Source organism: Vanessa cardui, chromosome 23 (assembly GCF_905220365.1).
Source record: "Vanessa cardui chromosome 23, ilVanCard2.1, whole genome shotgun sequence".
Lineage (NCBI taxonomy): Eukaryota > Metazoa > Arthropoda > Insecta > Lepidoptera > Nymphalidae > Vanessa > Vanessa cardui.
Genome location: NC_061145.1, coordinates 8,296,046 through 8,321,736, shown reverse-complemented (window position 1 = coordinate 8,321,736; position 25,691 = coordinate 8,296,046). Strand labels below are relative to the sequence as shown.

At 34.1% G+C, this 25,691-nt stretch overlaps 1 protein-coding gene across 1 annotated transcript in view; it reads left to right on the top strand.

Moving 5' to 3' along the window:
* The first annotated feature begins 1,021 nt into the window (after positions 1-1,021).
* Positions 1,022-25,691, top strand: part of LOC124539850 (ABC transporter G family member 23) — a 94,229-nt gene continuing 69,559 nt past the window's right edge. The window contains exon 1 of the mRNA XM_047117207.1: positions 1,022-1,156. The gene's annotated coding sequence lies outside the window, so the exon portion shown is untranslated. The remainder of the gene's footprint in view (positions 1,157-25,691) is intronic.

Here is a 25,691-nt window from a genome sequence, read left to right as displayed (position 1 = left end):
GTGTCCAACTCAAATTAATCAACGCAAATCAGACCCTCTTCAAACAATACTGGTTCGTACGAAGGCATTGCCGATTCTTCATGGTATTATTCCCGTTGGCACAAAGACGTAGTCTCCGTTTCCAAGATTCATTTTCAATGTGAGATACCTATATCGTATATTTTTTCAGCACACTTGTTATTGCAGTGCTTACCTTTTTTTGGTATTAGTTTATCCATCACAGCTGTAAAGATCAGAGACAATCAGCTCTCACTAAAGGAAATAAGGATATAATTACATTAAACTAGAATCAAGTATATTTATTGGTACCGGAAATATTTTACATCCCAACTGACATCGCTAAACAGTTTTATTTTGCTATAAAACTCTTATGATATACGTATTCGAAGTTGAGTCAAAGCCTTAAGGTTAAAATGAAACCATAAATAATGTTTATCTTAATTGTTGATCTCTCACATTAACATTAAAAGAAACATATATATCACTTAATCTTATGATAGTACCTTAATAGTGAGTTGTGTGTTCCTGGCTTTATAAATGAATTATTTATATACCCAACTATGGAATTTCAATTAACTTTAATTTTAGTCATAATTTAATTAACAGTTTAAAATAATAGATATATTTTATTAAATTAAAACGAATTTAAATAAAATGATTGAATAGCCTTAGGCTGCTCACGGTAAAAAAAAAAAAATATTATGTTACGCAAGATAATATATTTGTTTAAATAGGTTTTTACGTGTGGAATATAATACGTCAACTACTTATGATGAAATTGTGATAGTAAGAATATACATTAGGAATAAGAATAACCTCGAATTGTTGGAAAATCCGTGAAATGAAGCAAATTCGTCGGCTGCTTATTACTTATTGATCAATTATAAAAATCGCAAAGTTAAATCACATCTATTGCATTGTCTCAAGGTTTATTTTGCAACATAAGGCTCGAAGGCGACCATGTTTAACCGCAAGACGCTGCGCAAGCGCGGCAAGCGGCAAGACTCAAGTTCAGTGTTAATCGAACGTGCGTCGTGCGCGCGCAAGTCCGCCATTTTTTTTTAAATAAATCCGCGCGTTTTGTGTGTTGTGCCATTTTGTTTAATAAAACAATTGTTTATGGAATTCTAGTGGATTGTGTTAAAATAATAAAACGGTAAGATATTTTATGTTTAATTTTAAAAATAGTGCATTATTATTTTCGTGGTTTTATTATACTTAATTTTCAAAGTTTTAACTTCTAGAATGTTCAAGGTGATTATCACAAACTTTTGACACGATAATTAATATAATTACTTATAAAATTAGCATTGAGAAATGTAACTGTGCTGAGGCCGAATAGACCTTCGTCAGTACTCATCGCAGTTCCTTGTAAGCAAAGACATTAAAATAAAACAATTGTAATATATTTTTCTAATACAATAAAAATAAACCAAGATTAATGATTCTTAAGATAAAATGAATTTATGAAATAAGTTCTATCACAAAAATTGTTTCTAGAAAAGTTAATTATAGTTTTAGAAATGAAATTATTTTCTATATTAATAATTGTTACGTAAATATTGTCACAAATATATTTAATAATATGATTAAATTAATAAAAACTCGTGTGCGTGTTGAAATATATAACAGGAGAATTATGAGTTCATAGATTAGTCAAGTACATAAGGGACTAATAATATATTTTAATTACAACAAAGTAATTAAATAATCATTATCTTAATAGCATCATTTGTTTGAATCGAAAATTTGTGCAACGGCACGAAAATTTCCTGCCATCGTCCGACGACGCATTGTGTTGAGTACGATATAAACAATTATATGGCTTAGTATTAAAATAACCTATAGCAATAACCTTATTGAGATAAAACAATGAATAAATGTTGGTTGTTGTGTATGTCACATATGCCTTTTTGATTATTTAATTTTTTAAATTATTTGGCAAAGGTAAAAATATTTTCCACCTTATTTTATATATCTGATAAGTTTAGCAAACGAGTAAATATTTTATGATCATAATTATAATTTGTAAATCTCTAGATTGTTTAAAAATTTTGTAATTTTTTAACTTCGAAATGATTTAATCATCATTTTTCAAAAATGTTTACACGAATATTTAGAATGAACGTTCAGAGTTGTCATTATCAATATCCCGTTAAAACAGAAATGGTTTTCATAGTGATCAATTTGGCAACGTAGGTAAGTCGACGAAAAAATGGTCGAGCGAACGTAACGTGTTCCTAACGAACGCTTAACTCTAAGGAATCCTATCTATAACTATCTATAAATAACTTCAAAATATATTTATGACATATATTACCTTCAATTTAGTAGTTGAAAGAATATGAATGAATATATATTTTAAATTAATTTAAATATCATATAATACATAATCAGAACTACCAGGTTTTGTTAGTATACAATTATACATGTATAAAAATCATATCTGTGACATATAACATTTATAATTGTAGTAATAATCTACTAACTTCATTTTAATTCACTTGTTTACAATAATTAAACAATGTTTTATGTAAAATCGTTATCGATCACTTTTATTCCGCCTCTGATATAATCCTTTATGATATTAATTGCAAATTTACTGTCAACTCTAAGTCATAATATTTATTTATATTCATTCTATTGCATTATAATAATATTATAGAACGTAGTCTACCGCCGTGTTTCAAACGATTTTCACCTATGTACGAAGTGATTTACTAGGGAGATTTAGCTGTATTGTCAATAGGGTTTTGTGTGTATTGACTATGATATGACAAGGATCTTTGAAGATGCTGTAGAGTTATACTGGGAGTTATTGTCGTGCGCCCGCGCTTCATAAAAAAATTGAAATTTATTATGTACTACCAACCCGCTCCGTCTTCGCACGGTTGCAATGCTGATATTAAATATACTGCAATGCTAATAGTTTTCTAGTCATTCTCTACTATATTGTCCATGCATTATACATATAAAACTTCCTCTTGAATTTATTCATTTTATAAGTCGCATCAAAATCCGCTATGTAATTTTAAAGGTCGAACCCTACATAGGGATAGACAACTGTTTTATACTATGTAATGATGATGATAATGATTATGATAGACGAGCGAATACGGGATGGATAGCTAGTGTTATAAAGTTGTAACGGAAACTTTATTTAGCAATAATAAAATAAAACTTATTAGCATTTTATCTAGTTTTTTTGCTATTATAAGACTAAGTAATATAAAATTTGTGTTATAAGGCTAAAATATATATTTACTAAATACTACCTAGCTTATTTATTTCCTTATACATATAAATAAAAAAAAAGTTGAATTTGAATAAGTAAGTTATCTTTTTTATTTACAATCTGCTTTCGCCTTTTTCTCACGAATAAATTTTAATCAAACATAACATTTGTTCCCATTACAAATATACTTGTATTGTAACATCTATACATATGTAATTTATGTAACTTTTATTGTTATTACGTCCTTCAAATCGCACAATGACAAAAAACTTTTATCTGTTAAACAGATACATTTTTAATGGAATTTTATAACTCGGTCTTGTCTTTTAGTTACTAACAAAAGCCTGGAAATATCTTACTGCTGGGCTAAGGCTTCTCCCCTTGAAGAGGTTTGGAACATATTCCACCACGCTGTTCCAATGCGGGTTGGTGGAATACACATGTGGCAGAATTTCTATGAAATTAGACACATGCAGGTTTCCTCATGTTTCCTTAACTGCCGATCTCGAGATGAATTGTAAACACAAATACAGCACATGAATATTCAACGGTGCGTGTCTGGGTTTGAATCCGTAATCATCGGTAAAGATGCACGCGTTCTAACCACTGGGCCATCTCGGCTCTATTAAAAGAAACATATCTTATTAATTAAAGACACCCTTAGATTAGTGTAAAAATGGCGATGTAACGAATGATTAATAGTTCCTACAGCCCCAATCTCTTTAAGCAATATCTACTAATAGGTGATTCAATGGTTAGTACGCCCACTAACAAATGTAATAGTAAATTAAATGCTTCATACCATAAAATCAGACAAAGGTTTTATAGTTCTATTCAATGGAATAAAGTGCAAAGTCGAGGGTTGTTAGAAAAATATTTACATAAAACTAATGCTTATTTACCTAAGCAAAGTACGGTAGTTCGAAGGCCAAGTTCTCGTAACACGGCCGCACGCATACATATATATATATTAACCTATACATAATGGTAATACGAGATGTGATGGAAGGTTATGTATCAGTGCAACCACCATCGTGGACATCAACTGGTCCATGGAAGAAAAATAATTATTTATCGTGTGTAATTTTTATCGCTGTCCATACATACAGAATTCATTGAGAAACGCCTCGTTTAGTATAGCATAATTATGACAGTATACGTTTTTCACTATAAGAAAGTGCGTTTACCCAAGAAATGTAATAATTACTAGTCCATTGAGCTGTAATTAAACATTTTGTTTATATATTATTATAGTATGTTAATTGCAATAATTCATAAAAGATTAAATAATATTTTTTACTTTTTATAAAGTGGTCAGAATCGTTCATAAAAAAGCGTCGCCCTAAGAATGAACATTCTTTACTCCCAACAATATGTTAACAACCTTAGGAATTTCTAAATTATATTATGTTAATTGTGTTACACTGGCTCACTCACCCATTAAATCGAAACACTATAATATGAACTAGTATTGTTGTTCGGCTATTGAATATGTGATGAGTTGGTAACCCAGTCGGACTTGCTTAAAACCGCAACAGGTTATTTAAATTTGGCGTACGATTTGTTTTTTGTTGATATCAAGAAATATTTTCAAACCGCTATAAAGAACTTGTCTCTACAGATCTATCAAATTATCTCAGTACATATTTTTATCTTACAATTCAATTATGAATTTATCTTGATTTAATCTTAAATCTACACTAATATGATTGATGTGACAGTATATATATGTCCTTCTGTCTATCGTTCTTTCACTACAAAACCACAGAACAGAAATTGATGAAATTTGGTATGAATCAAACTTGAAATATAAGGGAGGATATAGGCTACTTTTTTTGTAAAAAAGAGCAAGCGAAGCCGCGGACGTCATCTAGTTATAAATACACTAAATCCACAGCTCAGAATAATAGAACTGTAGTTTTTTGATTATGATTACGGATTTCAACTAGTGTTCTTGGAATTAACATCACCATCTGATATCCACTGATCTGTCTCGTCCTTTAACACGATGCTGTATTCACCTTTGTCCGTAGTAATAACATGCGATTAATTATAACATCGAGTGATAAAATTTATAGCAACTCGCCATAACTTGGATGACCTTACAATTATTTCCTACTATATGTTCAATAAAAAATAACATAGTAATTTTTTTTAAACTTGTTTTTTTTTTCAAACGATGTAAATGTCGAATCAAAGATTTATTACTGATTAAATATTTAATGTCTACTTTGCTTTAAATTGAACATTACATTTAAATTGTTTTGATTATATTGTAAAACGCATTATTATACAATGATAGATTGTAGTAGCTATTTCAGGCAATAATGTTACTATTTTCGACTGACTTGCCATTTTTCTTCGAATTTTCTTGATTCTATCAATATCTATAGTCTATTTGGACTGCAAGAGGACAGAAACTAAATAAATCACACCTAGAATAGAATAATCGATGATATTCTTTATTTTTGCGAAAACTTAGTAATTTAAATTTCGGCGAAAAAGTTATCGTAAATTTGTAAGTAACTTTACTGTGGTTATAAGTAGTTAAGTGAATAGTGTTTTATTATGTACTAGCGACTCGCCCCGGCTTCGCACGGTTGCAATCTACTGTGATTTCAGATATCACAGTAGAAACTTATAAAATTATCCGTGATTCTTAACTAAATTGTCCATGTATTATATATAATAACCTTCCTTTCGAATCTTCTATCTTAATAGATAATATATAGATAGATAAGAAACCATATCAAAATCCGTTGCGCAGTTTTAAAGATTCAAGCATACATAGGGACATATCAACAGAGAAAGCGACTTTGTTTTATACTATGTAGTGATAGTGATAAAGATATATGAATCAAGAACTATTAGTTTTGTACAATATAGCTGAGCTATTTGCAAATCAGATGGTAAACGTAAACATTGGTTTGTTTATCTTCATTACTTCTGCGATTTGAGTAAACTATACGCGCAAACCGAACATTACATTCAATTTGACCCTACATACATAAGTATCCATAACTTGCTTATAAATGTGCTTTTGATATTATTCTGCTAAAAAAAGCATATTTAATTAAATAATGTGGGTGGTTCTTCTCGGGTATTTTATTTTTATTTCATAATAATAAAAATGTATCTAAGGCCAGTATATACTCACAAAAAAAAGTATCTAATCAATTATTTTTTACCAGCCAATTCAAGGTAAGCCAAAAATTCAAACCGGATAAAACCGGTTGTGTAAAGAAGTGCGGGATCTGTAATTTAATCCTTATTCTACCCTAACGAGTGGAATATTTCCAATAAATTTGATATGTATTCCTAACAAAATGAATAAGAAAGAATTATAAAATGAGATTAAATATTTTCGATACCTTCGCTATTCATATTAAAAACCAAGATGAAATAGGTTTAGTTTAATTAATTCCGTAAATCACATTATTATTCTACACTAGCTGTCGCCTGCGGCTACGCTTGCATTATATTGATTTGGTTGTCATGTGTTAGGCAAAATAGCTAGCAAATTTCATCAAATTCGATTCAGCGGCTTGGCAGTGAAAGAGCGACAAACTGACAAACACAGTTACTTTCACATTAATTCATTTTCTAGTTGAATGGCTTTTAGTTGTGCCGGCAGGGCACAGATTATTTCGCCAATGTCACGTAGGATGGAGAAGACACGAAAGAGACTGATTGGTACGGTTGAGGAATTCACATTAATAATATACAAGTACAAATATATAAACGTCAATATTGTTTAGTGAGTTGTTTGTAAACGTCATATATGTTTGGTAGCTTTTTCAGTTTTCATTAAAACTAAATGTTTTCTCCGTTCAATAAAATATAAATCTTGCTATGTTTTTTTTAGCGGATTATCAACACTTGTTTATACGATATCACTGATTAAACATTTTCGCTCGGTCGGTTCGCTTTTTATTTTTATTCGATTGCCGAAATCAGAAGGTAACGTTGCAAAATGAACCGGTCTATATACATATGTATGTTATAACACACCGTACCCAACAGACAACAAACTCAACTGAATATTATCTTTATTTTGAAGAAAGATCTAAAAAGAACTAAAATATTTCCGAAATGTATAATTTTTGAATAAATATTCTTTATTCAAGTAGGCTCAGGAAAATACTTTTGTAAAGTTATGTGACTGTGTTGAATAAATTTAAATTTGATACGTTTCCGAAAGAAGATTCTATTGAGAACTGTTAAGTAACTCAGTGGTGTTTCTTAAACAAAATTTTATTTACAATGTCAGTAAAGTACAATATGGCTTTCAAAATCAAAAGCCACTTTATATATCCAGCCTAGAAATCAATAAATAAGACTATGATTTATATCATTACTATAATCTTGTATTGAGTAATACGCCGTATTTATCAATGATTGTTTTTCATTTATGTCCCTTAATAACATTTAATTACTTTTAACAATAAACGTAATAAATAAAATTAAAAAAAAAAAACAAGATTCAATATTAATGTCTCAATTCACAAGTATGATTACAATAGAGCTAAGACTGCGTTTCTTGCTGGTTCTTCTCGGTAGAATCTACTTTCCGAACCGGTGGTAGCTTCACTCAATTGTAAAATGACGATTCAAAAGTGCTTGTAAAAGCCTACTTGAATAAAGTTTATTTTGTTTTCGACGAGTAAATATTCATTCATAACAGCTACTTTGTCACCATTGAACAAGGTAAAAATCGGTAGTATCCGCACATCACAGTAGTTTCTGATATTGTTACTTACAAACAGACAGCCCGTCCCATTATAAACATAAATTAAAGATAGTCGAGCTTATTTCCCGCCTAATTTTAAATTAATATGGTAATAGCATTATTTTATTGTCCTTGAAATAGATACCTAAAGTTTTTGGTCTTAAAAAGTCTTAACAGTGATGACCAGCAATGTGACATACTACGTTTTTCTTTTCTGTTTATTCAATATGTTGTTAAGCGGCTATTTAGATCAGTGATATATATGTAAATAGTTTTGTCAAAAAAGACGATTACCGTGACCTATCATTGAAAAAAAGTTATTAATTTGATTGTAATAAGGTTTATTATTGAATAACGAGCATAATTAAAAGGGGAATTCCGTAATAGGGCTTTCTTTGTTTTATTCCGCTACATCAAATGACGTAGTATTTCCACGTCATTTGTCTTTTTTTAAATAGATTACGGAGGATTTTTTTATTGGTGACCACTTATAGGTGGCCTATTTACCAGTTCGCCATAGATTATATAAAAAAAATTAAATGATTAGAAGAATAGTTTTATTTTAACTTTATTCTCACAAACATTAATTTATTGGATAAAATAAGGCCTTATTACAATAGTTATAAAAAAGTAGTTTTTTTTTAATTTTACCACACGTGTAAAACCCTTTGACGTATATATCGGCAATTTAAAATTATTTATATGGTAATAAAAATATTAACAAAGTAATTGTTTGCATTTTGTGTATAATCTGTGATTAATTCAAATACAAGCTGAATAATTGTATTAAGATCCTACCGTTATTAAATTCATAGATTTGAAAAAAGAACATTAATACAGACAGACGGTTTTTATTTAGAAGTAAATCAAAATGAGTTTATAAATTTTTGCGCCGAATCTTTTAGAATTCTCATTCGTAATTGGTAGTAGCTTCACGTAGAACTGTCAAGATCTGTAAAGAAAGTGATTTGGAAGTGTTTGTAAAAGCCTACTTAAATAACATGCTTTATTAATTTTAATATAAATGGAAAACAGGCTCCTTAATCTGAGCCAGAATTGCCACGGATATAAACCTTACACAGTATAAAACAAAGTCGCTTAACGCTGTCTGTCCCTATCTTTAAAATTAAGCAACGGATCTTGATGTCTTTTTCTAATAGAAAGACTGATTCGAGAGGAAGGTTTTTGTATGTAATACATGGATAATATAGTAAAGAAATACTGGTAACTTTAGAAGTTTCTAACAAAATGTCGTAAATAAATAAATTCTTTAGTACATTTAGAATCAGCATTGCACCTGTGCGAAGCCGGGGCGAGTCGCTAGTTGGATATAAATCATATACTAGGGGTAGCGTGCATTTCCAATGGTGACGAGCCGCTTAAATTTTATAGTAAATTTTTATTGTTACGCTACAAACATGCATTTAAGTGTTTCCCCCATAAAAGGAAAGGGAAAGTACCCGTGCTGATAGCACGGGAATACCCAGTATAAAATCAGTGGTATCTACCTCATCTCTGCTGCGGACGTCATACGATGGCTTACGCTTGCGTGGGACGATTAAAAATACCCAATGACAGTCTTAAAGCCGGTGTCTATAGCGGTGTAAGTTATCTCTATCAGTCATCGTTAATTGAAATTGACAATGTTTAAATATAAAAAAATATTTCCTAGTTAAATCTTTGACTGAAATATGTTAGTATGTATGTAATTCAAAACCAATAAACATACGTAAGAACAGTGTAGATTTATTAAGTCACGAAGGTGCGCCCCCCATTAATTATGACCTTCCGTAAATGAGTGACGCTCATGCTTTCAAGATATCTCTGTGTGCGTGAGATGACTAATGGAAGAATAAGGACAGCAAAGAAATAAACAAATTACATTATATTTGTACATGCACATGGATAATTTTCCGTGGAGACGAGCTCCTTCGTGAGTAAACAGATCTATACAATACAAATGAGCGGGCTCTGTAAATGGATAGCATAATTTTTTGTCGTATTGAACTCTTTAAGTAAATCCTCAACAATGTAATTACAGGCAAAATACACATAACACCTCGGTTCCCAAGGTTGGTGGCGCATTGGCGATGTGAGAAATATTTAATATTTCTTGTAGCGCCATTGCCTATGAGCGGTTGGCCACTTACCATCAGGTGGCCCATATGCCCACAAACGTATATCATAAAAAGCGCGATTTTTAAGGCAATGTTCTATCTCGCCCACTCAACTCACTCGCGCAAACCACTCTGTGGAATCAGCTTTCTGTTTTTCAGAACCGAATCCGTTTAAGCCTTTCAATACACTTAAAAGCCCCAGGTTATGCAGGTGTTCATGGGCAGTAGTAATCGATTTCCAACCGGCGAGCTCGTTTGCCTCCTATAGCATAAAAATCTTTATATACCTATCTGCTTTACGCGCATGTCATATAAAAAAAGCAATTATATGTCCCAGTTTTGTGCAGGTGATATTGGCGAGGAATTCATACAGATATTTATATATGTAATAAGCGACTTACCCGGTGCAATACTGATACTAAATATACTACAGAATGTCATACAATGTTCACAGTTTTACAGACATTCTCTAATATATTGTGCCTGTATTAGACATAAAAACCTTCCTCTCGAATCGCTCTGTTTATTAAAAATACCGCATCAAAATCCGCTGCGTAATTTTAAAGATCTAAGTAGACATAGGGACAGACAGCAGTAAGCGACTTTTTTTTATACTATGTAATGATAAATAAGATATAGATAGTTCTCTTTGGACTCTTCTTGCAAACACGTGAAGATGCTAAGCCACGTGAAGCCGTATTTTTTTATTATTCAAATACAAAGGCTAACATATCAACATACGTACATGTATAATTATATATCTGCACAGAACCGGTTTTAAATTTATTTTTGGTTCGCAAGAATAATAACATTGTTGTATTAATTATGAATGACTTAGCATTCGCTGTATAATTACCACAAATGCGTTCTTATTCATGTGATATTTTATATATTTGGTTCAAGTTTGCCTCCATCTTAGACTGTGTTGACTTTTAGGCATAATATTTTACGAATAATTGTATTTACGAATAATGGTATATCTTTGTGTTTTAATGGTTCTAAAAGTACAACTAATGAACTTCTGCCCTGGTCTTCTACTTAACTCCGAACCGGTGTTTTGGTTAACAAGCTATATTAAGTGAAGCTTCCACTGGTTCGGAATGCAGATTCTACTGAGGTGAACAGGCAAGAAACTCGGTAGTTACTCTCTTTCAAAATTTATCAATACAAAGTCATGTTAGTTAAATACAATTACATATGCATATATATATGCATACATTCTGCCTGGAAGTAAACAAGTATTAGCAACATGCTCTTTTACCATCTATATAATCTTGTATTGAATAAATAATATGCCCTATTTACCAATGTATTTTGAGTTAAACAAGTCTGCTGAATTTTATTATAAAAACGGATACCTTGCTCCAGGAGGGATTTATTGGCTTTGCGGAGTCGGAAACTTGACATTATATGCTTATATTTATTGCGCCTCATGCTATTAGGTATACTATTTCTATCAAATTAATCAATGTTACTGTGAATAAAATGTTCTTAAGTCTTGCCTTTGAAATTTTCTCAATGAAAGATCGGTATTTGGTAGTTAGTTATGTCTAATCTTAATAAGATTCCAAAACTAAATAAAGCTGTTAGTGATGTGTGTGAACTATTTTCGAATATAGCTCCATATCAGCGTATGACTGTGATAATAGACAATGCCAAGCGCATTTGTATTGTATTTGGTTTGTATATGTATTGGGTTTGTAATGACTGCTGCCACTTATATTGACAAGCAAAACTTTATCGTATGTGAATTACGTATGTACAATTTGATGGTAAAATTAAATTTAAAATGTTTAGGTAGTTGCAAAATTGTCCCAAGTGCAAAAACTTTAATGTTTACCTATCATACTTTTGAGATCACGTTGATCTTGATTCAGATTTTTGACCGACTTATTTAAAGAACATTCCAAGTGTTTAACGCTTGAGCAATGATTATAAATGAAATATGATGTGAACATTTCAAACGGTTGTTTAACATTTTGTCACCGGTTATTGCGAACGTAACCCCAGGAAACACGCCAGATTCTGACTCCAATAGTTTGTACGCATTTCGTAATGACCCACTGAGTAAGTAGATTGTAAGTATAGTTTTAACGAAAAAAAAAAAAATATTACAAGCTTTTCGGTGCAAACTTTTTATGTCACAAGTAATCACCACTGCTCACACAATTTGGAAACGTAGTTAATTTCTAACTTAACATATTTTTATATGCAGTAAGTATTTTTGACAAAGTGATTATCAGAATCAACCTGAGACTGTATTAAGTAGCGCCGTATCATTTGGAAAATTCGTATTATAGAGACGCACTGTAATATTCATCATAATCTTAAAAATCTGTTATCTTTTTATCCAGAGCAATAGAAGAGAGCCGGAGTAAGCCTCCTCAAGTGGGAGAAAAGGCCTAGCAGTATGACAATAATATGCAAATGATTTACCAATTACTTTATAATTCTATATTTAAATAAACTTTAGAAAACCAAAATAATATTAATTATCTAATGAAGTTGGATGTAAAGGCTAGTTGTGAATGTATACTATTATGACGTATAAGTTTCTCAACGTTTCTCAACAACACAGGAAAATAAATTGGCACAGTAACGAAATAACAAACATGTAATTCATTACATCATATAAATACACATTACCAGATAATTGTAATTCCGTTAGTTTATAGTTTAGTTAGATATACTGGTTTAGATAGACCGTCGAACATTTTCAAATGACACATATTGTATTTAATAAAACAGTCCTATTTGATTGATTAAATTATATAGACATACTTTTTTCTTATGGGTATATCCTCTATAGATATCCTATATAGATAATCATCTTCTGGGGAGGTGATGTGGGTTATTTCGGGCTTAACTGCACTCGAAGAAAGCTTGCTTTTGACCCTATAAAGCCCATGTATACCTCTCGTAGTTATATCACGAAAACGCCATCAGAAACAAATAATAATGAACAAATTCTAACAGTCCATTTTTACAAAGTATGTTTTCTATGGAAGGAAATCCTTTGCAAATTAGGTAAGGCTAATATGAAATGTTTCCAAAACGTATTCGTAGTAGGGGCAAACTCGAAACCAACCGTTTGGAACGTGTTCGTGAAATTAAAAAAAAAACTGTTATGACTTCCAATGTTTTTATTATTATAATAAAACAAAGTCGCTGACCGCTGTCTGTCCCTATGTGTGCTTAGATCTTTAAAACAACGCAACGGATTTAGATGCCGTTTTTTAATAGATAGTGTTTCAAGAGTAATGTTTTTGAATATCGACAATATAGTACAGAAATAAGAAAAAATCTGTAGCATGTTTAGTATTACCATTGGAGAGTGCAAAGCGGGGCGGGTCGCTAGTAAAATTTAAAAGACACGCAAAAAAGTATAACCTAAAGTTCTCAATTAACGAATGAGATACTATATGTTTATAAGATATAACAACAACTCAATTAGTTTTAAATATGTTATTATGAGGTGTATGTGCGTCAGTAGTACTCGGAAATGCGCGCGTATTAATGCAGTTACGGTCTTAACGTCGGAGAATTTTATAGAGTGCTAATAAATTGAACATAGAATATGTTCAATTTATTAGCACTTATTTATTATTCATTTATACTTATAACATATTATGTTAATTGGATGAAAAGATTAACTACTGAATTTATACGGTTTATATTTAATGGAATAGTGTAACCTGAAGATCCAAAATTATTTAGTTATCCAAGAGTATTTTGATATGATTCGTGAATTTTAATATTGAAATATAAAAAAAAACAACAATAACAGCCTGTAAATTTTACATTGCTGGACTAAGCTTCCTTTCCCTTTCAGAAGAAGGACCATATTCCACCATACATATGTGGCAGAATTTCTATGTAATTAGACCCATGCAGGTTTCTTCACGATGTTTTCTTTCACGTCCAGCACGAGCTGAATTATAAACAAAAATTAAGCACATAAATATTCAGTTGTTTTTGCCTGGGTTTGAACCAGCAATCATCGTTAAGGTGCTCGCGTTCTAACCACTGGGCCATCTCGACTCAAAAAAATAAATCATAACATTTAATTTGAAACCGTGATATAACATTATAAATAAGGGCATATATGTCTTAGCATTTCAAATTGTATAATTATGATCGAAATCGTATGTGCACATGCTCTTAATCAGAGTGCAACAGCAATTTATTATATAACTAAATTAAGATGTAAGATAAAATGCGTGCTAGTTGCTCTCGAGTGGACACATACCATCCATGTACTAATTATAATGTCGTTTATTGTATTCTGGTACGGATCATGTATTTATCATAATATCAATTATTAACGATTTATGTCATAATAACGATTAGAGAACTATATATACTATACTACACTATATATACTATGTCAAATAAGGACGTTCTCAATTCGTTTTTTTAAATGCTTCTTACCTCAGATGTCGATATTTATAACCTGTTTAGGTTTTTTCGTTTGTGTGCAGGTTACTATCCGAATGATCATATTTAAATTTTAAGAATTACATCCCACAGGGGTGAAAAGATATGTGATTTTTTTTATGCGCTCGAATTTTACTTATTACGTACTATTATTTTCTCAGAGTATTATTTTAGTAAAATGGTACACAAAAAAATCTATTCAAGTGGTTTGAACACTTGTATCTACACCGTAGATTGCAGGTTCAAGCCCGGCCAAGCATTATGTTTAAACAGGAAATCCGAAAATCTCCATAAAAGGAAAGAAGACCTCGAGAGAGATATTTACAGGCTATTACTACTATAATTATACGTTATAGTAAATTATTTAATCGTATCGTATCCGTTACATACAACATTAACTTAAATACTATTATACATATTTAATCCTTAATTTACTGTTGCGCTGTTCCGCACTGACTTATATTCATTAGTGTTGCGAAGTTTATCCCTTTCTTATTTCTGTCAGCATTACAACATACATAATGATCTTCAGACTATTATATAACACAAGCTCATCATGACTAAATATAGCAAAAAAATATTCGTAATGGCTTTGTTTGGTAGTTCAACTAAATACTACACAATATTTTATTCTACCGCAAACTAAGCAATATTATTGTGTTCCGGTTTTAAAAGTGAGTGAGCCAGTGTAATGACGTAAATGGCATTACTACTTAGTTCCCGAGGTTTGTGGAATTGGTTATATGAGGATGCTTTATGTATATTTCAGTATCCACGTCTATCGGCAGAGTTGACCTACCTAGGTACCTACTAGATGTAGTAGATGTGCTATTTGACAGCCCGCTTTTATACTTTTTTTTATAAGTAACATAAATTATCCTTTATATTTAAATAATAAAATATAAGTTTAACGTAAACACAGGATGTTTTCTCTAGAAACTAGATAACGGAAAACTAATGGAAAATTAAAATAACTAAGCAATGTTTCAACTTCCGGCATAACCTAGCGCAAACCTTGCGCATTCTAATGCATATATATAATAAAACGATTGAGTTTAATATGTTTGTATGTTGAAAAAAAACTTAGTGATCGCTAATATTGGAAGTGTCATTTGTGCATAAAACTATACTTAAATTATAGAATGATTCTAATGTCAGAACTATTTTGTTCATTAGTTTCGCGAACCAAGCTCATATAGTAATATTTATTTTACTATTGCAATAATTAGGAAGAGCTATGTCTTTTTATCGTTATCATTGGTAGATGTTCACCGTCGCCTAAAGACATTGTCTCCGTTAGAAATATTAATAATATCTCATATCGCCCATGAGCTACTAAACTAAGATGTTATGTTCCTTGTGCCTGTAATCTGATTCATTTACCATTCAAACCAGAAACTGTATGGCCGTACAATGTGTACGTTATCCCTAACACGTAGGCATACGCAAACACGCCAATGAGCCCGATCTTCAGCCCTTCACAACCACGTTATACTTATTATTGTTTATATGCTTGTCTTGTTAGCTCATTAAGTCATTTTTTTAAACGTTTAATCTTTGTTTGACAAAATCAAATTGTGATCTTTTTTTTTTTTTTTTTTTTTTATGGCATAGGTGGCAAACGAGCAGGAGGCTCACCTGATGGAAAGTGACTACCACCGCCCATGGACACCTGCAACACCAGGGGGCTTGCAGGTGCGTTGCCGGCCTTTAAGAAAGGAGTACGCTCTTTTCTTGAAGGTTCCCATGTCGTATCGGTTCGGAAAAACCGCCGGCGAAAGCTGGTTCCACAAAGTAGTTGTGCGAGGCAGAAAATGTCTGAGAAATCGCGCTGTTGTGGATTTTCGGACATCAAGGTGGTGCGGGTGAAACTTAGAGTTTTGGCGAGATGTCCGAAGGTGAAATTCAGCAGCCGGGATTAATCCGAACAATTCCTCGGAACATTCCCCGTGAAAAATTCGGTAGAAGATGCAGAGTGATCCAACATCTCTACGCAAAGCCAAAGGATCAAGGAGATCGGAAAGGGCTTGATCGTCGATAACTCGGGCCGCTCTACGTTGAATGCGGTCAAATGGAAGGAGCTGGTACTGGGGAGCACCCGCCCAGAGGTGAGAGCAGTACTCCATGTGAGGCCGAATTTGCGCCTTGTAAAGTTTTAGGCGATGGGCCGACGTGAAATACTGTCTCGCCTTGCTGAGCACACCCAGCTTTTTTGAAGCCAATTTGGCTTTGCCTTCCAATTGACCGCGGAACTGAACGAGGCTCGAAATATCAACGCCAAGTATTCCGATACTACCTGTAGCGGCTATCGGAATGTTCTCAAATTGTGGAGATACGACAAATGGTGTTTTTTTAGCGGTTAACGCGCAAACTTGCGTCTTTTTGGGGTTGAAATGGACTAGATTTAGTCGGCCCCAATTCGAGACTTCGTTTAACGAAGATTCGATTTCAGATACAAGTTTGATCCGGTTCTCTTCGACGTTTTCCCGAGAAATATTAGCGCGGCCGGTGTATAAGGTGTCAACGGTACTGTCGTCTGCATAGCAATGAATGTTCCCGATTTGCAACAAATCATTGATATGCAGAAGAAACAGAGTGGGTGATAGGACGCAGCCTTGTGGAACACCAGCATTGACGAATTTTAAGTCAGAGCATGCACCGTCGACAACGACCTTGATGCTCCGATCTGCCAAAAAGCTGGTAATCCAATTGCATAATTTCCCGGGAAGCCCATAGGAAGGAAGCTTCGAAAGAAGCGCTTTGTGCCATACACGATCGAAGGCCTTCGCTATGTCCAAGCTGGCTGCTAATGCCTCCCCCTTGCTCTCAACTGCTTCAGCCCACCTGTGAGTAAGGTAAACTAGAAGATCACCGGCTGAGCGACCCCGACGGAAACCGTACTGGCGGTCACTAATCAGCTGATTCTCCTCTAGGTACCGCAGGAGCTGGCAGTTAATAAGGGACTCCATTACCTTGGAGAGCAAGGAGGTGATGGCTATAGGCCTATAATTGGACGGATCTGAGCGGTTGCCTTTTTTAGGGATCGGGTGCACCAAAGCTGTCTTCCATGAGTTCGGGACGACGCCTAATGTGTAGGATTGCCGGAAAAGACGCGTTAAGACCGGTGCCAACTCGGGAGCACATGTCCGTAGCACGATTGGAGGGATGCCATCAGGTCCACTCGACTTATGAATATCCAAGGAAAGAAGTGCTTTGCGAACTGCACTTTGCCGGAATTTAACCTCCGGCATCGTGGTATCACACCGCGGAATTGTCGGTGGAGACTTTCCTTGGTCATCCAGAGTCGAGTTCGAAGCGAAGAGAGAGCCTAAAAGATCAGCTTTCTCTTTCGCGGTATGGGCCAATGACTCACCGTCCCTGTGCAGAGATGGAAACGAAGGCTGACAGAAATTCCCTAAGACAGCCTTAGCGAGAGACCAGAACGCACGTGTTCCTGAAGGGAGGCGCACCAGTCTTTCGCCAATTCTGCCAATGTACTCCGTCTTCGCCCTAGCAATCACGTTTTTGAGGGACCTAGAGGCAGAGTTATATTCCTTTTTGAATGCGCTGGTATTTACATCACGAGACGCAGATGCATTAGCCCAGGTTTGATAGCGTTCCCACTTTCGGCGTGATGCCGTTTTGCAGAAGCGACCAAACCAAGGCTGGGACTTGCCACCGATGGGTACTGCAGAGTAAGGAATGAATAGTTCCATACCCTGAAGCACCACATCGGCAACAGAGTCAGCAGCAGCGTTCGGATCATCCGGCGAGAAACAAATCTGCCCCCATGGGTAAGATGCAAAAAAAGACCGCATCCCATCCCAATCTGCTGACTTGTAGTGCCATACTCGACGGCACCCAACAAAGCGAGGCCTTGAGTACCGCATAACCGGCACTGTACTCCGGACGAGACAGTGGTCCGACGAGCCCAGAGGGGGATCGACGGTAACCTGATAGCCATCCGGATGCGAAGTCAGCAGAAGGTCCAACAGGGAAGGTGTATGATCCTCCACATCCGGTATTCGCGTTGGCGAGTTGACCAGTTGTGTCAGATCATATGCTAGAGCGAAGTCCAGAACAGATCTACCCGCATGATCGGTGGTGCGTGAGCCGAGCCATTCAGCGTGATGGGCATTAAAGTCGCCCAGAATAATGATCTCTGCGGATGGAATCTGCTGCAGCACGGAATCTGTAGCCAATTGGACGTGCTCAACCAGTCGGTCGGTTTCGACATTACCGCTATGGGACCTATAAAGGCACGCATAGATTCGCGGATGGTCATCGCAGTCTACACGCAGCCAGATAATCGATAGGTCCTGTCCTTCAAGGCTGCCGAGGCGTCGAGAACAGATATCATCTCTGACGTAAACGCATACCCAGGCTCGTGGCACAAAGGAATGTTCCAATTTGTACCCAGGGTACGAAAGAAAAGTCGTATCGGCAGGAGAAGATATCTGGGTCTCGGTTAGAAAGAGCAAGGCCGGCTTCGCCGTTTCCAGATGGTAGTGAACGGCGTTGAGGTTAGAGTTGAGTCCCCTTATGTTGCAGAAGTCCACAGCGAGGGTGGTAGGGGTTGCCTTATGATGCCTGCTCCGCTTGCCTCGAACAGTGGCGAGCGCAAAATTGCCCCCCCCAGAATTCGGAGGGCAGCCTGGGCATCCCTGCTCAGGTAGTGTATGTCCTGAGCATGGATGCCCAGAGAGGGATTCTCCACCGCTGTCGCTGGTGGTACCCTCCTGGGGTAATTTAACCATATTCTGCACAACCATCAAGTTTTGGGGGGGAGGGGGATTGGGCCTCCGGAACTCTCACTTACCGGGCGAAACGCGGTAGCATAGCTACCACTTTACGCCGATTTTAAGTGAGAGAGTGGTACTTCCCCGGGCGTGCCGGCCCATTCGGCTGTAACCCGAAGGTATACAGCGTGGCACTACCACTTATCACTATCAGAATTTGATTTTTGTCGTTTTTATCGTTTACACTGATATCATTCAGTAGTGACTGAATGATTGAATGATATCAGTGAGAGAGAAAAGCTACACATGTTATCCAAGAGCTGGCGCTCACGTAGCTTAAATACAGAGCACTTTACAGAGGTATTAATGTTAGCTTCTTGGGTTTAATGACACAGGAAAACCTTTTGCACTTCGCGTTTTTTTTATAATTTGTATATGTCCATTAAGAATTATTTTATCTTTACTAAATATAATTATGTGTGTACAGTCAGGGAAAGAAAAGGTTCGTCACCTTAAGATCTATTCGTCTGCTCAGTATGAGTGATAATCTGCTCTACCGATCGAGAATACATGACACAGACATACATATTTTGACAATTCTGTAGAAGATATCATATCTAATTTATAATAAAGGAATGAATTTGAAAACTGACTGAGGTTTTCTTAATCTGACTGTACATAATATAGATATTAAATAAAACCTCTAACAAATGATTCAACCTCCAAAATATTTTGTACTTATGTTTTATTTTTTGTGAACATAATACCTACCTACTTATAAAATGTTAATCTTCAATTGCCATTAGGAAACAAATTATTGTAAACGAAGTCTGATGACTTTTTTGTTGTTTTATATTCAACGTCATGTTTTTAATGTTGGATAGGTATAAATAAAAAAATATTTAGCTAGAAGATCTGCTGAAAATATGATAAAATATTTTAGCAAATGTTGGCAATAATTTTAGTAAAAAAATTAGCTTGTGGATTGTAAATTAGTCATGGTTAAGCATTAACATTAATATTTTAAGAAGTGTACACCAATTCTTACACCGTCACAAATATACTGCCTCACTAACCCTTAGTGGGTAACCAAAGGACAATTATAGATAGTCACCATTAGACAGCTTTAGAATTAATAGAAAGCGTTAATGGGATTACATGTACGCTACTCCTAGGTCCCGCCCGGGTTTGATTCCCGGCCAAGTCGATGTAGAAAGAGTTCATTAGCTTTCTATGTTGTCTGGGTGTTTGTGGTCGTTATCCTTACTTCTGATTTTTCATAAAGCAAGTGCTTTAGATACTTACATTGTTATCAGAGTGTTGAGAGTTATGTGATGTTGTCCAATATTTATTTATTTAATTAAAATTTTAAAGTATGCCAATTATCAGAAACAGTTACACTTAAAGTACCTAATATTTATCCTCATAATTAAATCAAGAAATCCAATCTAATTTTATCATACTCTCGCAATTCTTATAAACGTTACTATAAAATAAAATGGCGATATTAAAATTCCACTCTGAAAATTCAACTGAAATATATTTCGATAAGTTATTTATTTACTTACAGAAATAAGTGATGTTACAATTTAGACTTAGCGATCCAAAGCGTATCGCTTCGACATCTGAACGTCTAATACTGTAGATTTGTCAATGTTTGAATACAGAGCAACGCAAATTTTTCGTGTCTTTTGGCGTTTGATTATCCGTTTTATAATAATATTGAGATATCTTTTTCTTCAAATGCCGTGTGCTCTACTGTTTGACAGTTCTTATATAGCCAAACATCCAGCTGATTTACGTAGATGCCAAGTAAGCCTTCTTATCTTCTTTCACATCCATTTTTGTTGCTAGTTGCTAAATATCTGTGTAAATAAAAACAAAATGCAAAACTAAACTTTAAACTTAACAAGTTTTTATGATTGTATGTTATTTTATATATTGTTAAAATTTCATAAATTGCCCGCGGGTAAAGTAAGGTTTTTGTGCAAGCTAGAATGGAAAAGTACCATCCATTCGTGGGATATTTTAACACCAAAAATCAATACTTAGTATGGTTTGAAGGATGACGAGCCAGCGTGAAAAACAGGCACAAAGAACATAACATATTAGTTCCCAAGGTTGGTGGTGCAATGATCTAAGAAATGGTTGGGATATGTCTAACGACGACATAGTCTTTCGGCGGTGGTGACCGCATACCATCAGTTTCCATTTGCTCTACCTATCAATATAATATATTTAAAAAGAACTCTATAAATCCCAATCCCCCCAGGGTTTGGCAAACTTGACTCTTCAATAACAAAATTATTTTGAGCTTATATTATTGGGCAGTTCGACTTTTAATAATTTGAGAACATTCGACTGGCTTAATGGCAAAGATTAGTTAAATAAATTCAAGGCTAATATTTCTTGTGTATTTGTTTCGTTGGGTTTTTTTACGTTACTTCGAAAAACACATTCAAACCTTTGATCCTCAATGTCGTCACGATATTATAATAACATTACGGTTCGATATAATAAATGGTTATCTTCAATATTTCGGTACAAGTCCGGGTTCGATGACCTTGAAGATTTTTGAAGATCGAGATCTTTGCTTACTTAAATTTATGCTTCGTGATAAAATGCAACATCACCAAACATCTATAGTGAATGTGTACAGTCAGAGTAAGAAAACCTTCGTCAGTTTCCAAATTCATTCCTTTATCAAGTCGCCAACTCTTAGTACCTTTTGTAACTAAAACACTAAACTGACAACTGCATATAAAATTAAACTCGCATAGTAAGTACTCATTGCTAGACTTAACTTAAAGTGACATTGCGACGTAATATGTCATTCTTAATCGGTAAAGCAGACTATCGCCCATACTGAGCACACGAAAATAGATCTACAGATGACGAACCTTTTCTTACCCTGACTACAATGAAACTACAGCTTTAACTAGTTATGAGCTGTTAATGGATTTTGAGTCTCTTGTCAATTATTCTGGATCAGCATTGCATTTCTGTATGTATTATATTCGTGTGTTGTGAAATATTGACAACCGTCTTAACGTGATACATCATTTTCATACTTATATCTAATACATTTTGTATAATGATTATATTCAAAGTTGCATAGCACATTCTGATAATTGTGCAATACATGGTAATAAATCGGAGCACTTCCGAGTTTGAACTCGCTAACATCGGTTGAGACGCACGCGTTCTGACCATTGGGCCATCTCGTCCTACAAGACCAAACAGGATTTTTTTTTGTTATTGATCTTATCAAAACCAAAACTACGAATTATTATTTGGAAGGAAGATGCCATTGTCTAGATATAGGTTATTAAAAATGTTTTTGGCTTCATACCAATTTAGTGCTATCGAGATATGTAATAGCGATCAGGTTTCCTTGAAACAAAAAAAAAACAGCCACTTTTATTCGCCTTTGCGGTTGACTAGTCACACTTTACCTTTCCGAATATCGACCTTTGACCGTCATTATTCTATTCACCTTTACTGATTACGTTGTGTTAGACGAACCTTTTTATATATGATTACCTTAAATATATATCAGACCCGTGATGGTTCAGTGTTTGGAATACGTTTATTCTAACCGACGATTGCGGGTTCAAATCCAACCAATCGCTATTGATTTTTCCTCCGAATGTTATAAAAGAGGTCAAAAAAATACGTTCATACTTGTGCTATATTAAAATATATTATTTAACGGAATTGCTTACAATTAAAATATGGGCTGCATATAATATTAACTCACACGAATATCATGCCTTATCATCTTAATCTTGTATACAATAAAATGCCCTATTCATAGTTTACTTCACGCTCCAAATATTTATAGTCATATAAATGAACGCTTACGAAATATATATAGTAGGGCTTTGTGCAATAAAATAGTTACATATACGTGAATAATTTTATAGATCTATACATTTATTATCTAACTAGCGACCCGCCCCGACTTCGCACGATTGCTATGCTGACACTAAATATTTATTTATTTATTTATTTATTTTATATTATATATACTACAGAATGTTTTAGACAATAAAAACTTACCAGTGCTTCTCTACTATATTTGTTTAATATGTGTACTTAATGCACAATCATTAATTACACATATTAACCTTCCTCTTGATTAAAAAAACCGCATTAAAATCCGTTGTGTAATTTAAAAGATCTAAGCATCGGAGAGACTGCGGTAAGCGACTTTGTTTTTTTTTATTATGTAATGATAAAATATTAGGTTTGCTGTGACTGTGATGTGTTGGCTCAGTGGTTTAAAACGCGTTCATCTTAATTGATGATTGTGGGTTCACGCAAGCACGACGTGCTCATACATGTGTGTATTTTCCATCGAAAATAGACAGAATTAGAATTACATCTAATTCTGTCACATATCCATCCAACTGCATTAGAGTAACGTGGCGAAATTGATCCCAAACCTTTTCCTCAAAGGGAGAAGCTTAATCCCAGCTGTGGGATATTTACAGGCTGTTACTTACCACCTCGCTCTTATTGAGTTTTATATGTTTGTTCTCTTCTCTATGGCAAAGATCGAATTTTGTATATATCTTTGTAACAATGTTTATGTTACGATTAATTTTTTTATTGTAATACTAGTTGCTGCTTGCGAATTCGCTCGCGTTTGACCGGGTTCGTTGTCATACAGTAGGCAAAGTAGCCTTTGTCCTTCTTGGAGTTCAAGTTTGCTAAATACCAAATTTCATCAAATTCTAGCCCGTCTGGGTAGGTACCACCCACTCATCAGTTATTCTACCGCCAAATAACAGTACTCATTATTGTTGTGTTCCGGTTTGAAGGGTGAGTGAGCCAGTGTAACTACAGACACATGGGACATAACATCTTAGTTCCCAAGGTTGGTGGCACATTGACGATGTAAGGAATAGTTAATATTTCTTACAGCGTCATTGCCTATGGGTGATGGTGACCACTAACCATCAGGTGGCCTACCTAGACCATAAAAAAAATCGGTTCATTGGTTTGGTAATAAAAGAGCGACAGTTACTTTCACATTTATACTATTAATATACATTGTTTTTGGTACACTATTCTCTTGTTCGTTCTCAAATTACTAACAAAATACTGAAGTAATTATAAATATTATTCTGTCTTACCGTCTTAGTTATTTTCAAACAACGTAAAGTGTAGCGCCGTTGACTCATACCGAGTTTTTGACGGGCCATTAAAATATCAAGTTTTGTAACACAGAACGCGCATTGCTTAAAAACTTGGAAATCCCAGTCAATTACCTTAGTTACTTAACACTACATATGATTTATATTTATTTAAACTGTACTTAGACTTTACTTGAATATTTTTTAGGTAATCTAATGGGTAGGCAGGCTGGCGAATGGGTCAATTTCACCATATCTTATTTGACGACTAATATTTTAATATATTTCTTAGTTACTATTCAAACTGGAATACATCTTCGAAATATTTGTTAACAATTACATAGCCTTAAATTTTCCATATATAAGATTGACATGATAATGACAATATGACTCTAAAACTATTATTTATAATAAAATTTTAATGTAGCAACATTAAAGGTTTAATATGAATAATTTATAATCTGTATTTAAAAAAAAATCTGAAATAACCTCACAACTTTCATTACGTAAAAGAATGCTGAAATCTAAATAATAATATGTAATAGTAGTTACGCGATTTGGCCTTGAACGGATACTAAAAAGGCTTAAGCACCATTACGTCTGTATTATATTATAAAAAATATGTAAATATAGAAATTATGATCTCAGTGGCAATCAAACATCAAACATATGACATCTTCGTGTAAACCTACGAAATATGTATCGTCGTAGGATATACGTTACGATTTATTATTTATCTATTTGTAGCGTTAAAATTAGAAGAGAAACTTAAGGACAAATCTTTTTACTCTCACAATTATTGGTAACTTGTAGTCGCTCTCGGCTTTGATCGGATATTATGGCGTTGGTTGTCATGTGTTAGACAAAAAAAGTAGCCGTTGTCCTTTCTCGGAATTCAAGTTTGCTTCATACTAAATTTCATCAAATTTGGTTCAGTGGTTTGGTCGTGAAATAATGACAGACAGACAGATAGACAGAGTAACTCTCACATTTATAATATTATAATATAGATAAGTAATTTGACCGTGGATAAATTCTAAGTACCACACCGCATTCTGAGTAGCATACATATTAAGTAGCACCCCGAAGTTTAGAAGATGCCAGTTACACTTCCGTTCGGAAAGCACGTACAGTCGTTTGATCCAACTTTTGAAATAATCCTCGTCCTGTCGGATCTCATAATAAAAGCGATAGGTTGCACCTGTGTTTACATACACACTTCGAACTATACACTATGCAGTGGAGAAGCCTTCGTGGATAATGTGCGCTATACTATATTATGTAAAAAAAATC